Below are 12,106 nucleotides of genomic sequence, written 5' to 3' on the forward strand. Positions count from 1 at the left end.
TCATGCAAACACATACTCTCTAACAAAGGATGGAGTTCGCCACAAACTGAAGCCCATGAAAAAGGAAGGCGAAAAGGTATGTAGCAGTGCTAGGATTTTTCTTGTTGATGGAAGGAAGTTTTTAGATGGCATGAAACATTAGCGTATGTGCTATGCTTTGATTCCTAGGAAAGATAAAGAAGGTAGTAGTAAAATACCACTTGAAGTTTCAGATTTACTAGGTGAGTTTGGAGATGTCATCTCTGATAATGTTCGAAAAGGATTGCCACCAGTAAGGCAAATCAGTCATTAGATAGATTTAATTCCAAGAGCTTGTTTGCCTAACAAGGCTACTCACAGGATGACTCCTACTGAAACTGAGGAGCTAAATAGACAGGTTTAGGAGCTATTGAGGAAGGGCTTGATTCAGGAGAGCCTGAGTCCATGTGCAGTACCTGCAGTACTAGCACCAAAGAAGGATGGAGAGTGGAGGATGTCTACAAACTCTTGAGCTATAAATAGGATAACCATCAAGTATCAGTTTCCTTTTCCAAGAATGGATGATCTTATGGATTGCTTGAGTGGAGCTCAGTACTTCACAAAGATAGATCTCAAGAGTGGCTATCATCAGATACAGATTCGAGAAGGAGATGAGTGGAAAAAAACCTTCAAGACCAAGGAGGGTCTTTATGAGTGGTTAGTCATGCCCTTTGGATTGACAAACACCCCAAGCACCTTCATGCGGCTTATGAATGAGGTACTTAAGAAGTTCTTGGGAAAATTTGTTATTGTCTATTTGGATGATATTTTAATTTTCAGCAAGACTTTGGAAGAACATTTATTGCATATTTGTAGTGTCCTTGAAAGGTTAAGGGAAGAGAAACTGTTAATTAATTTGAAGAAGTGTATCTTTGCAAAAAGGGAGTTAGTCTACTTGGGGTTTGTTATATCACCTGAAGGTCTCAAAATGGATCTAGAGAAGGTAAAAGCCATCTTGGAATGGCCTACTCCAAGGTCTGCTATTGAGGTAAGATCATTTCATGGTTTGGTTAGTTTTTACAGAAAGTTCATTAAGAATTTCAATGACATATGTGCACCCCTAACTGACACAATAAGAGGGGATAGAAAAGAGTTCAAATGAACTGCAGCAGCCGCGAGAAGTTTTGAATTGCTAAAGAAGAAGGTGACAGAACAACCTATGTTAGCACTTCCAGGTTTTAGAAAGGTGTTCCAGGTGGATTGTGATGCTAGTGGCAGTGCTATTGGATTTGTATTGAATCAAGAAGGTAAGCCTATTGCATATTTTAGTGGAAAATTGAATGATGTGGAAAATAAGTATTTTGTTTATGATCAAGAGTTCTATGCAATAGTTCAGGCCTTAAAGAAATGGAGGCATTATTTATTGCCAAAGGAATTTGTTTTGTATACTGATCATCAAGCATTACAGTACCTAAATAGCCAAGGTAAATTGAATCAAAGGCATATGAAGTGGGTAGAGTTCTTGCAGAGCTATACATTTGTGTTGAAGCATAGAAGTGGAAAATCTAATAGGGTTGCAGATGCACTAAGTAGGAAATAGTTGTTGCTTACAATAATGTAGGTTGAAGTAGTTGGGTTTGATGAACTCAAGAATTTGTACCTTTATGAGTGGTTAGTCATGCCCTTTGGATTGATGAACGCCCCAAGCACCTTCATGCGGCTTATGAATGAGGTACTTAAGAAGTTCTTGGGAAAATTTGTTATTGTCTATTTGGATGATATTTTAATTTTCAGCAAGACTTTGGAAGAACATTTATTACATATTCGTAGTGTCCTTGAAAGGTTAAGGGAAGAGAAACTGTTAATTAATATGAAGAAGTGTATCTTTGCAAAAAGGGAGTTAGTCTACTTGGGGTTTGTTATATCACATGAAGGTCTCAAAATGGATCCAGAGAAGGTAAAAGCCATCTTGGAATGGCCTACTCCAAGGTTTGCTACTGAGGTAAGATCATTTCATGGTCTGGTTAGTTTTTATAGGAAGTTCATTAAGAATTTCAGTGGCATATGTGCACCCCTAACTGACACAATAAGAGGGGATAGAAAAGAGTTCAAATGGACTGCGACAGCTGCAAGAAGTTTTGAATTGCTGAAGAAGAAGGTGACAAAACAACCTGTGTTGGCACTTCCATATTTTAGAAAGGTGTTCCAGGTGGATTGTGATGCTAGTGGCAGTGCTATTGGAGCTATATTGAGTCAAGAAGGTAAGCCTATTGCATATTTTAGTGAAAAATTGAATGATGTGAAAAAGAAGTATTATATTTATGATTAAGAATTCTTTGTAATAGTTCAGGCCTTAAAGAAATGGAGGCATTATTTATTGCCAAAGGAATTTGTTTTGTATACTAATCATCAGGCATTACAGTACCTAAATAGGCAAGGTAAATTGATTAAGAGGCACATGAAGTGGGTAGAGTTCTTGCAGAGCTATACATTTGTGTTGAAGCATAGAAGTGGAAAATCTAACAAGGTTGTAGATGCACTAAGTAGGAGACAGTTGTTGCTTACAGTAATGCAGGTTGAAGTAGTTGGGTTTGATGAACTCAAGAATCTGTACCCTGAGGATCCTAATTTTGTTGAAGCATGGAAAGCTTGTAAAGAGCCTATTGCTATAGACAAAACCAAGTGGCTAGACTATCTAATTCAGGATGGTATGTTGTTCAAAGGTAGTCAATTATGCATTCCAAGGAGTTCCATGAGGGAAAATTTGATTAAGGAAAAACACAGTGGAGGGATGGCAGGACATTTTGGTCAAGATAAAACCATTGCCATTCTTAGAGAACATTATTTTTGGCCTTAGATTTCATAGTATGTGAAGAAGTTTATACAAAGTTGTTAGATTGTCAAGTTGCCAAGGGATTTAGTCACAATACTGGACTATATCAGCCATTGCCTATTCCATCAAAGCCATAGGAGGACATAAGTATGGATTTTGTTCTTGGATTGCTAAGGACACAAAGGGGTAATGACTCAGTATTTGTGGTGGTTGACAGGTTCTCCAAAATGGCACATTTCATCCCATGCCACAAAACTCATGATGCTATCCATATTGCAGACTTGTTTTTCAGAGAGGTGGTAAGACTACATGATCTCCCAAGGAGTATAGTTTCTCATAGAGATACCAAATTTGTGGGGTATTTCTGGAGAACATTGTAGAAGAAGTTGAGAACAGACTTGAAATTTAGTTCCACACATCACCCGCAGACTAATGGCCAAACAGAAGTGGTAAACAAAAGCCTGGGCAATTTGCCGAGATGTTTAGTTGGGGATAAGCTCAAGGGGTGGAATTTGATTCTACCACAAGCAGAGTTTTCTTACAATAACTCTATAAATAGGAGTACTGGAAGATCACCATTCCAAATTGTATATGGAAGTAGGCCAAGGACTACACCAGAATTGAGGAAGATAGAGCAAGGGGAGAGGACAAGTGCTGAAGCTGAAGAATTTGTTGAACATATCAAGCGTCTACATGAGGAGGTTCAGGCACACATTACCAAGATGAATCAGGAGTATAAAGATAGGGTTGATCAAAGGTGAAGACATAAGGAATTCCAAGTAGGGGATCTAGTCATGGTACACTTACAAAAAGAAAGATTTCCATTCGGTACTTACAACAAGCTGAAAATGAAGAAATTTGGTCCCTGCAAAATTTTGAAGAAACATGACTCAGGAAATGCATATGAGGTGGAGTTGCCAGATGGTATTCACATTTCTCCTATTTTCAACATTGCGGACTTAATAGGGTATCATGATGATGTTGCAGATGAGGAGCCAATGTTAGAGCCATGTCCAATTCCTACTTCTAAAAAGGAGGAGATAGAAGACATTCTAGATCATGTCGTGTGGGCAAGAGTACAAGAAATAGCCAGTATGAAGAGTATCTGGTCAAGTGGAAAGGACAGCCGATTGAGGACTCAACTTGGATATCAGCAGCTAAGGTTTCCCATTTGGGATTTCCTCTACCATTCATAAAGTGACAGGGTCACTTTTCAATCTACCCTGGGTGTCTGATGCAGGAGCATCCAGAGGTATAAGGGCAATCCTATGTCAACAAAAAAAAAATGTACTTAGACTTAGTTTTTGTTTCATGTGTTTTCATTTTTGGATACCCATTTGGGTCAAATAAAGATTCCAACTCTTATAGTTCCACTATCAGTGTTCTAGGTTAGAGTTTTTAATCACCTTGGGATACATGTAAATGTCAGAAAAATAGGAGTATGTAATTGAGCCATCATTTTGGTGAACTAGAAGGTGTAAATTGGTTAGAAGATTTTAATTGTAATTTAGAGCATTCCAAAAAAAGAATCAGGTAAAAAGGCCCCATGGTTTGAAAGTTATTGCAGTTTTTCGATTTCTGGAGACATCCTAAGAATGCTTCAAAGTCAGGTTAAGGGCATTAAATTACCTCGAACAGGGCCAAAAAATGGGGGACGAGTGAAGCTAGTCCATAGGGCTATAGAGCACTTCAAGAGCTTTCTGAAAATGTAAACAGTTCATCAATCAGAGCTACGGTTCAAAAGTTATACCTCCCAAAAGTTCGGTTACCATTTTTGGATTCTTCTAAATTTGTGTCGACTTCTAACACAGCTTCTGGAGCCTTCTATTTGGTCGGTGGATGCCAACTAGCACTTTCTAGAATGTACTCCTAATCCTTAAACCTCTGAGGTCTATTTAAGAACATTTTTGGCATTGTAAAAGGCAATTCAGAGTGGAGTTTGAGAAGAGGTACTAAAAGGATAAATTATCTCCAGACTTATATTGTTGTAAGCCCTTAGGGCATTTTTTGAAGTCTATTTTCTCTGTACTGAATGTATTAGCTTATTTACAAAGTTAATAAATTTTCCCTTTCCTTTTGTGTCCATTTTGTGCTTGGGTTGTGTCCCCATCAACATATGTCTTTGAGAAGTGTAGAAGCATTGGTAAAAGAAATAGAAATTAATTTGTTAAATATTTACAAACCTAAAAAAATTATATGGTCAAAAAGCTCACAAGATGTGTAAAATTATGGTGGCAATTTTACAAATATGTAGCTGATACATGTAAATTTGATGGTGAAGATTTTGAGAACCATATCAGAAAAAAAAAAGTCAAAAGGAGGGAAATAAAGCTCCCAAGCCTCAACCTTACCATCGAAGACTAATTACAAGCCTTAATACATACATGTAAAAAACCCATGCATATGTGATTTGAATTAAATAAATATGATTGAATTCCAACTTGCATGACTATATTTGTCATAAAGTCATGCATACATACATATGCATATGTACACATGTATGTATGTATATATGTATGTAGTTATATGTATGTGTGTGTGTATATATGTAGTGTCCTAGAGTGTAAGTACTCACAATTTTGGTCCTTAGTTAGGCCTTATTTTAGTGTATAAAGCTCTTATGCCTATTATGTTAAGTGATCCTACCTTGATTTTGAGTACATTTTCAAAATCATCATCTCAAAATTGACCCTTGACCTAAATCTAGGCCCTTTTGTCCTGTAAAGGGAAAGATGGAGTTTAGGGGCGATATAGGTGGCCCCTACCTTTAGAGTCACCCCTTACATGGAAAAAGAGGCCTAAATTTAAATTAGAGGATGGTGTTTTTTATTTTAGGTGGGATTTTGATTTTGTTTTGGTTTCCTTTGAGATTTAAGCCTCAAAATGTCTAGGTGATGAATATGTACTAAAACACCTCCCTTACTTTTTCCATTGGAATCCCAGACATTACATTTTAAAGGAAACTTGCAAACAATAAATGAAAAATGTCCACATAATCCATTAAAGATTGTAAGAAAATAAACATTTTGATTCCCAATGTAAGAGAATAGACAAGAAACCCACAAATGTGTGCTACAAGATATATTCCAAAAAAATACTCACAAGGGAAAAGTTATCTTCTAAAAATATCCATTATCAAGATGTATTGTTTAGGAATATGACATTACAACCACCATGAAATCCTTTGAAGTCCCAACCCTAAATAAGTACTCATTAAAAAAGCAAGCAACAAAACATCCCATACCATGCTTCCAACCTCCACAAATGCTAAACCTAGATAGCCTCAATAACTACCCTTGTGGTTTTTATATAGAAATAAACTCCCACAAAACCACCAAGTATTGTTAAAAAAACTATGTGCTACCAAACCCATTACTCTATGTTTAATACTAAGTACTTTGTTTGATATATTTCCCCTATATTAAATAATTACATCAAATAATATTACAATATTAAAATGCATCTCATGAAGTGATCCCAAGGTATCAAGCTACATGTTGCACATCCATCTAGGGGGTCCTAGGTAAAACTTTTGCATAATTATGCATGGTGTACAAAACCTATATTCCCAAATTATCCCCACTCATATACATTGCATGAGGGTTAGTAAGAATCGATGAATATGAACAATAGAGAAATCTCACTCCCTCATTAACCATCATGAATAAAAAAGTCTCCATGTGTTCCATCAAGATACCCACAAAAAAAATAAAGTGACCACCATATCATACATAAATACTCTCATATTTCATTATGTTACCTCCACTAGGCTTACATAAAAGCCATGAAAAGAGAAAGTCACACAACTTGTTACAAATGAATCACAATTCTTGCATCAACTAATATCCAAAAATAAAAACACACATACAAACATAAAAATATACATTAGTAGCTATCAAAACTAGTAAGCATAGCTAAAATAACATACACAACAAGTGATAATGCATATAATTATCCATACCTCAAATATATGCAAAATTTATCAAGTCAACCCATACCATCAATAGATATAACTCTACAACATGTCACTACAAGCTTCAAATGCAATATGTACCACATGCACACCAATACAAGATTCCGCTACATATGTAATGTCAAATTGAAACAATGATCCAAACATGGAATGCACTTATTTGTTGGAAATATTCAAGACTATGCTAAGTTACTAAGAGGGGAGGGGTGAATCAGTAACTTCTAAAACTTTAACAATTTCAATACAATAAATCATTTAGCACTTAATTCATCACAACTGATCTAATTGCATGAATGATAAATTGAAAACATGAAAGCATCCATAACACTTGAACACAAAGATTTGGTGACCCAGAAACCTTCCAAATAGAAAGTAAAACTGGGGTGGGGATGATAGCCACAAACTTTAGTACTATAGCATAAAGTTTTCCTATTAAGGCTTACATTGATCACTTCTAATGATCTACCTTGTTAGGAGCAAATGGGACTGCCAGGTCCATCTTGTGAGAGGATTTACAAACACACAATGAAGTATGTACTCTGTAAAGAGATTTATAAAAGACTGTTAGGTCTACCTTGTTAAAGGATTTTGACTGGTTCACCTATTAGGATGAAGTAGTAGATCTTTGATTTGCAACTGAGTTTGTTGATAGAGATTCCTTAGTGTACTCATCACCTTTCTATGATAGATATGTCTCTACTGCTCCTTATACTATTATGGCCTTCACAATTCACTCTTTATCTTCTGTATTCATAACTTAAACTTTTCGCATCCACATTACAATACACATGCTTACACACTTGCATTCTTACTCATTGGATATGATACAATACATTACATATATATACCAATCCAAATTACAAAATTACAAAGTTGGCCATGATACAAGTTAGCACAAGTATTAAAAAGTCAGCCCACATGAAGATACTCGTGTTGTGAAGGCTGACTTGTTGAGGTTCTGATACTCGGCATCCACTGTCAATGCTTGGCATCATCATGCACTCGGTAGATGTAGGCACTTAGTCCATACTGATCACTTTCAAGTATTCTTGAACTTGGTCTACATTGGTGACTCGGTAGATATTGTGCAACTCAACAAACACTGAATCACTTGAAATAAAGTAGCCTAGTTAACACTGGCTTTGCATCACATGAACTACAAACTCGGTGGACACTGCAATGCTCAGTAACCACTGATAAACTCGGTGTATACTAAAATGCATGATTTGAACTGCTAGACTTCACACTGACTGAATTTGCTCGGTAACCACTGGGATTAGTCCAAGATTCAGTAGCAATTGTAGAGCTCAGTGGCTACTAGATTACATGTCAAGCACTATAGACTATTCAATGAACTTGGTAGCTATACAAAATCTGAATAAGCGTGTGTCACTAATAAAAAACTTGATTGATATGTCAACACTTATCTACATACTCTCCCACACTATATCACAATGTATTTAAAAATCAAATAAACATGAAACTCGTGGAAGAAACCATACAATGCAAAAGAATTTTTTTTTCGAACTAACAAGAGCTCTGCGAGAGCTTGAATGCCCACCTTGTGAAAGGGTTAGAAGGTGAAAAAATACATGATAATTTCTCATTAGCTGGATGTTGTGTAGTGACTTTATTCTATTTTTAAAAAAGTATTTATTGACCTCATATTTTCTAACATGATAAATAGTAAGTTAGTGGGATGATTTTCAATAATAATGCATATTTCTATCTAATGTGTCTATTTTTCTTGCTCCTTGCCTCCTCTCTTCCTAAGAAGCCATATTGCTAATAAAAATTTAGTTGAGGTATTAGAACTCTTATAAATACATTTAATAAATTTTATTGATTTAAACTCCCTCTCTCATGAAAAGAAAAGAAACATATAAAAATATAATATGCCATGTTACATATTATATAATATAATAATTATGCCTATATTATTATCAGTATAAATTGCATAAATAAATGCATATAAATCTTGAAGAAATAATATAGTTCACTTTGTTTCTTATCCTAAATATTAAATAAAAAAGTATGACAAAATAGCCAATATATAGTTGTTTAGTTAGTTTTTATTTGATGGTTTGTACTTATTAGATAACTTATCTCATTTTTAAATGCAAAATTCTTAATATTTTAAAACTTGAAATCATAATTTAAAAATTATAATATACTATATTTTCAAATAAATTTAAATATTTACAAGCTTATATAAATTTATAAATGACTTTTCATAATATAAACTTCTCTAATAAAAAATAATAATTATGTTTCCTTAATTTGTTTTATTAACTTTTGATTCAATTTACAATAATAATTAAAAAGATTAATACAAAAATTATATTTTAATATAATTAACACCTAAAAGTTTTCTTATAAACCAATCCTAATAATATTTAAATCTTACATTATGTTGGCTCTCTCCTGAGGCCCCGTCATTTCATCCCTTAACACTAGATATTAGCAACTTGACAATGGAAAAAGATTATTACTAACAAGAATGCAGAAAGTGGGATACACTGTCAAAAGTATTTAAAAAATACATTTGACAAGTATTGAATATATTTTAAAATCCTATTTTATTTCTTTTCTTTTTTTATTTCAAAAAGTATGATAAATGCCTAGGAAAATGGCCTCCCACCAATCAAAAATAAGAATTTGTATACCGTAATTTATTTTTAAAATCTAACTTTAGTTCAAGTATCCAATAAACATTAGTTTCTCTGAGTAGAAATAAATGGCATGTGTGGCTGGTGGCGTCTATTGGGAACATTAGTTTCCAGGGACTAATAAGTTACAAGAGTAATTCTCACGAAAAATCTCGACTACTACAAACAAAAAAGGAAAGAGAGAAAGGACCCACAATTTCATATCCCACATGATACACATGAATACAAACTAGTGATCACAAAGCTATAATACATTGTAATGTGAAATTGAACATACAAGAAGATAACCAAGACAAAAAATAGAAACACTGTAATTCAAAACCTATAGATCATGTCTTGCATACATTTCTAAAATTCATCTATGTCAAGAATGATGCCCTTCATAGAAACCCAAACAAGAAGCCATAACACATTCGACATCTTTAAGCCAAATATTCATATACACTATTTAGTCAGCATGGATGTAAGTCTCATAAGAATATCAAACTACTTCAATTCTCAACACAAGAAATTTTTCTAAATTCTAATACACCATATCCCAAACTAAATCATAATGATTTCATAACAACATACGAAATGAGATAACTAATTTTAAACAACTCTCAAATAAATTCTCCACTCTAACTAACATCTCCATATCTATGAAAGAAACATAAAAATAATGTAGGTCTAAAATGTAAAATGAGAAATACTCCTAAAGTAGTAAACTATCAAGTTGACCAAGAGAGGCCAATGAGAACTATCCTCAAGATATCCAAAAATAATCCAAGAAAAATCTCATGTCAGGTTCAAACCAAGTTATTGTTCCTCAGTCTTCCTACAAAAACCATCAACTATCCCTAAGATATATCTCTAATCATAAGAGAATACAAGAGCCACCTATGTCTTCAATTATCCAAGAGCACTTGTAATTGATTAATCCATTCCAAACTCCAAATAAAACATGTCATTATCTTGAATTATTGAAATAAAATAATCATGTACTAAATCTTGTTTAGGGGGAAAAGACAAATACTTCAATAAAGTTGTAGATCTCTGCTTTTTTGAGCCATTAAGCCATTCAAATATATGTGAAAGGGAAAGAGGGAAATTTCCAAATATGATTCCACTTATGATTCAAATTAGATTAGCTAGAAACAAAAAGAAGAAGGGTGCTAATACTAAATTTGAATTATAAAGGGGAATGCAATACAAGAAAATGTACTCTCTAGCCCTTAATAGGATAATGTGAATGTGAAATTGAACAAATTGGTTAAATAATGTAAATCTAGATGCTATGTAAACATAATTAGCCCAATTAAGATATAGATCTAGGGTAAAGATATGAAAGGAAATAAAATATTGAAAGGATCACATCAAAATGCATATCTAAGGTATATTTTGGCTCCAAAACTCGTAGAATGGAACTGTTTCTGAATATTCATCCATAGATTTCTAAATAACATGAAAGGAACAAAACCCATAAATATCCCTGAAAGAGGAGATTAAAAGACTAGATCGACTTGGAAGGACATCCTACAACTAGGTTGACATAGTCTAACATCTTGACATTGACTTCTCTAGAAAGTGCCCAATAAGTAGGTTCCAAATATATAAGCTCTATCTGGCATCTTGTAAATAAACACAAAAATATGGGTTTTCTGGTTGGGGCTTGATGAGGGCTTTCCTTGGTGGTCATGACCTAGGTTAAGTAATTAACCATAAATGAAATATAATTGATAAAGTGAATAATTTCATATAGTAGATATGAATAATATAAAGTGAAAGATACAATTACCTTTCAAGATGCAATTGCCTTTGATATTGATCAAGTATGTGAGTGTAATAATCTTAAGTCAATGAAGCCATAATAAAAATCAAAGAATATCATGTATGGAAATGTATGTGACATGTCATGGATGACTAATAGAAGAGCTTGAATTGATTGGAATGATGGATCTTCTCCTTAAAGCCAAACTCCACTACCACCTTGAAGGAAGAAACTTGATGCAAGAAGGATTTTCTTAGGCTTGAATACTTGAAGATGCTTGCTTGAAGAAGAACACCTTGAATACTTTCTTCTGGAGATGAGATAAATTGAGAATGAGATATGATAATGAAGCCCCCAAGCCTCCTTTTATACTATTATTTTGGTACAAAAATAACTCAGGCCAACAAGGGAGGTAATTAGATTAATTGGTAAAATTGAGAACTTTCGAGCCTCAAACCTCACAATCGCCAAGGACTAGGTTGACTTGGGTCAACCTAAACATGGACTAAGTGAACCTGGGTTGACCTAGTCCTAGAGGATAGGAAATTAAGGCCATAAAAAGTGGTAGGAGATGGTGCAAGTGTGTAGTGCCTCTCCCATTTGATTTCTATAAGTCATCCTGATGGATGGAACCTTGTTGATATTTCATTGTGAAGCGATTGTGATTGGGACCACAAGTGGTCTACACCCTTGAGGTGATTGGATTTATTTTTCTTTGATTATGCTTATGATTTTTTATGAGATTATGATGTGATATATGGTTCACTATGGTTTGTGCCAGTGGTCACCAAGATCAATATGGTATCATGGTGTTGTTCTGTGATTACCTAGAGATGTGTGTAGAGATTGCATTGTATACTATTATCCTACTACAATGGACTAGGTTCCTGTAGTAGTGCTTAGTCATGTTTATGATTCTGTTC

This window comes from Cupressus sempervirens, chromosome 1, assembly GCF_028749045.1.
Source record: "Cupressus sempervirens isolate cs-2001-9-10 chromosome 1, ASM2874904v1, whole genome shotgun sequence".
Classification (NCBI taxonomy): domain Eukaryota; kingdom Viridiplantae; phylum Streptophyta; class Pinopsida; order Cupressales; family Cupressaceae; genus Cupressus; species Cupressus sempervirens.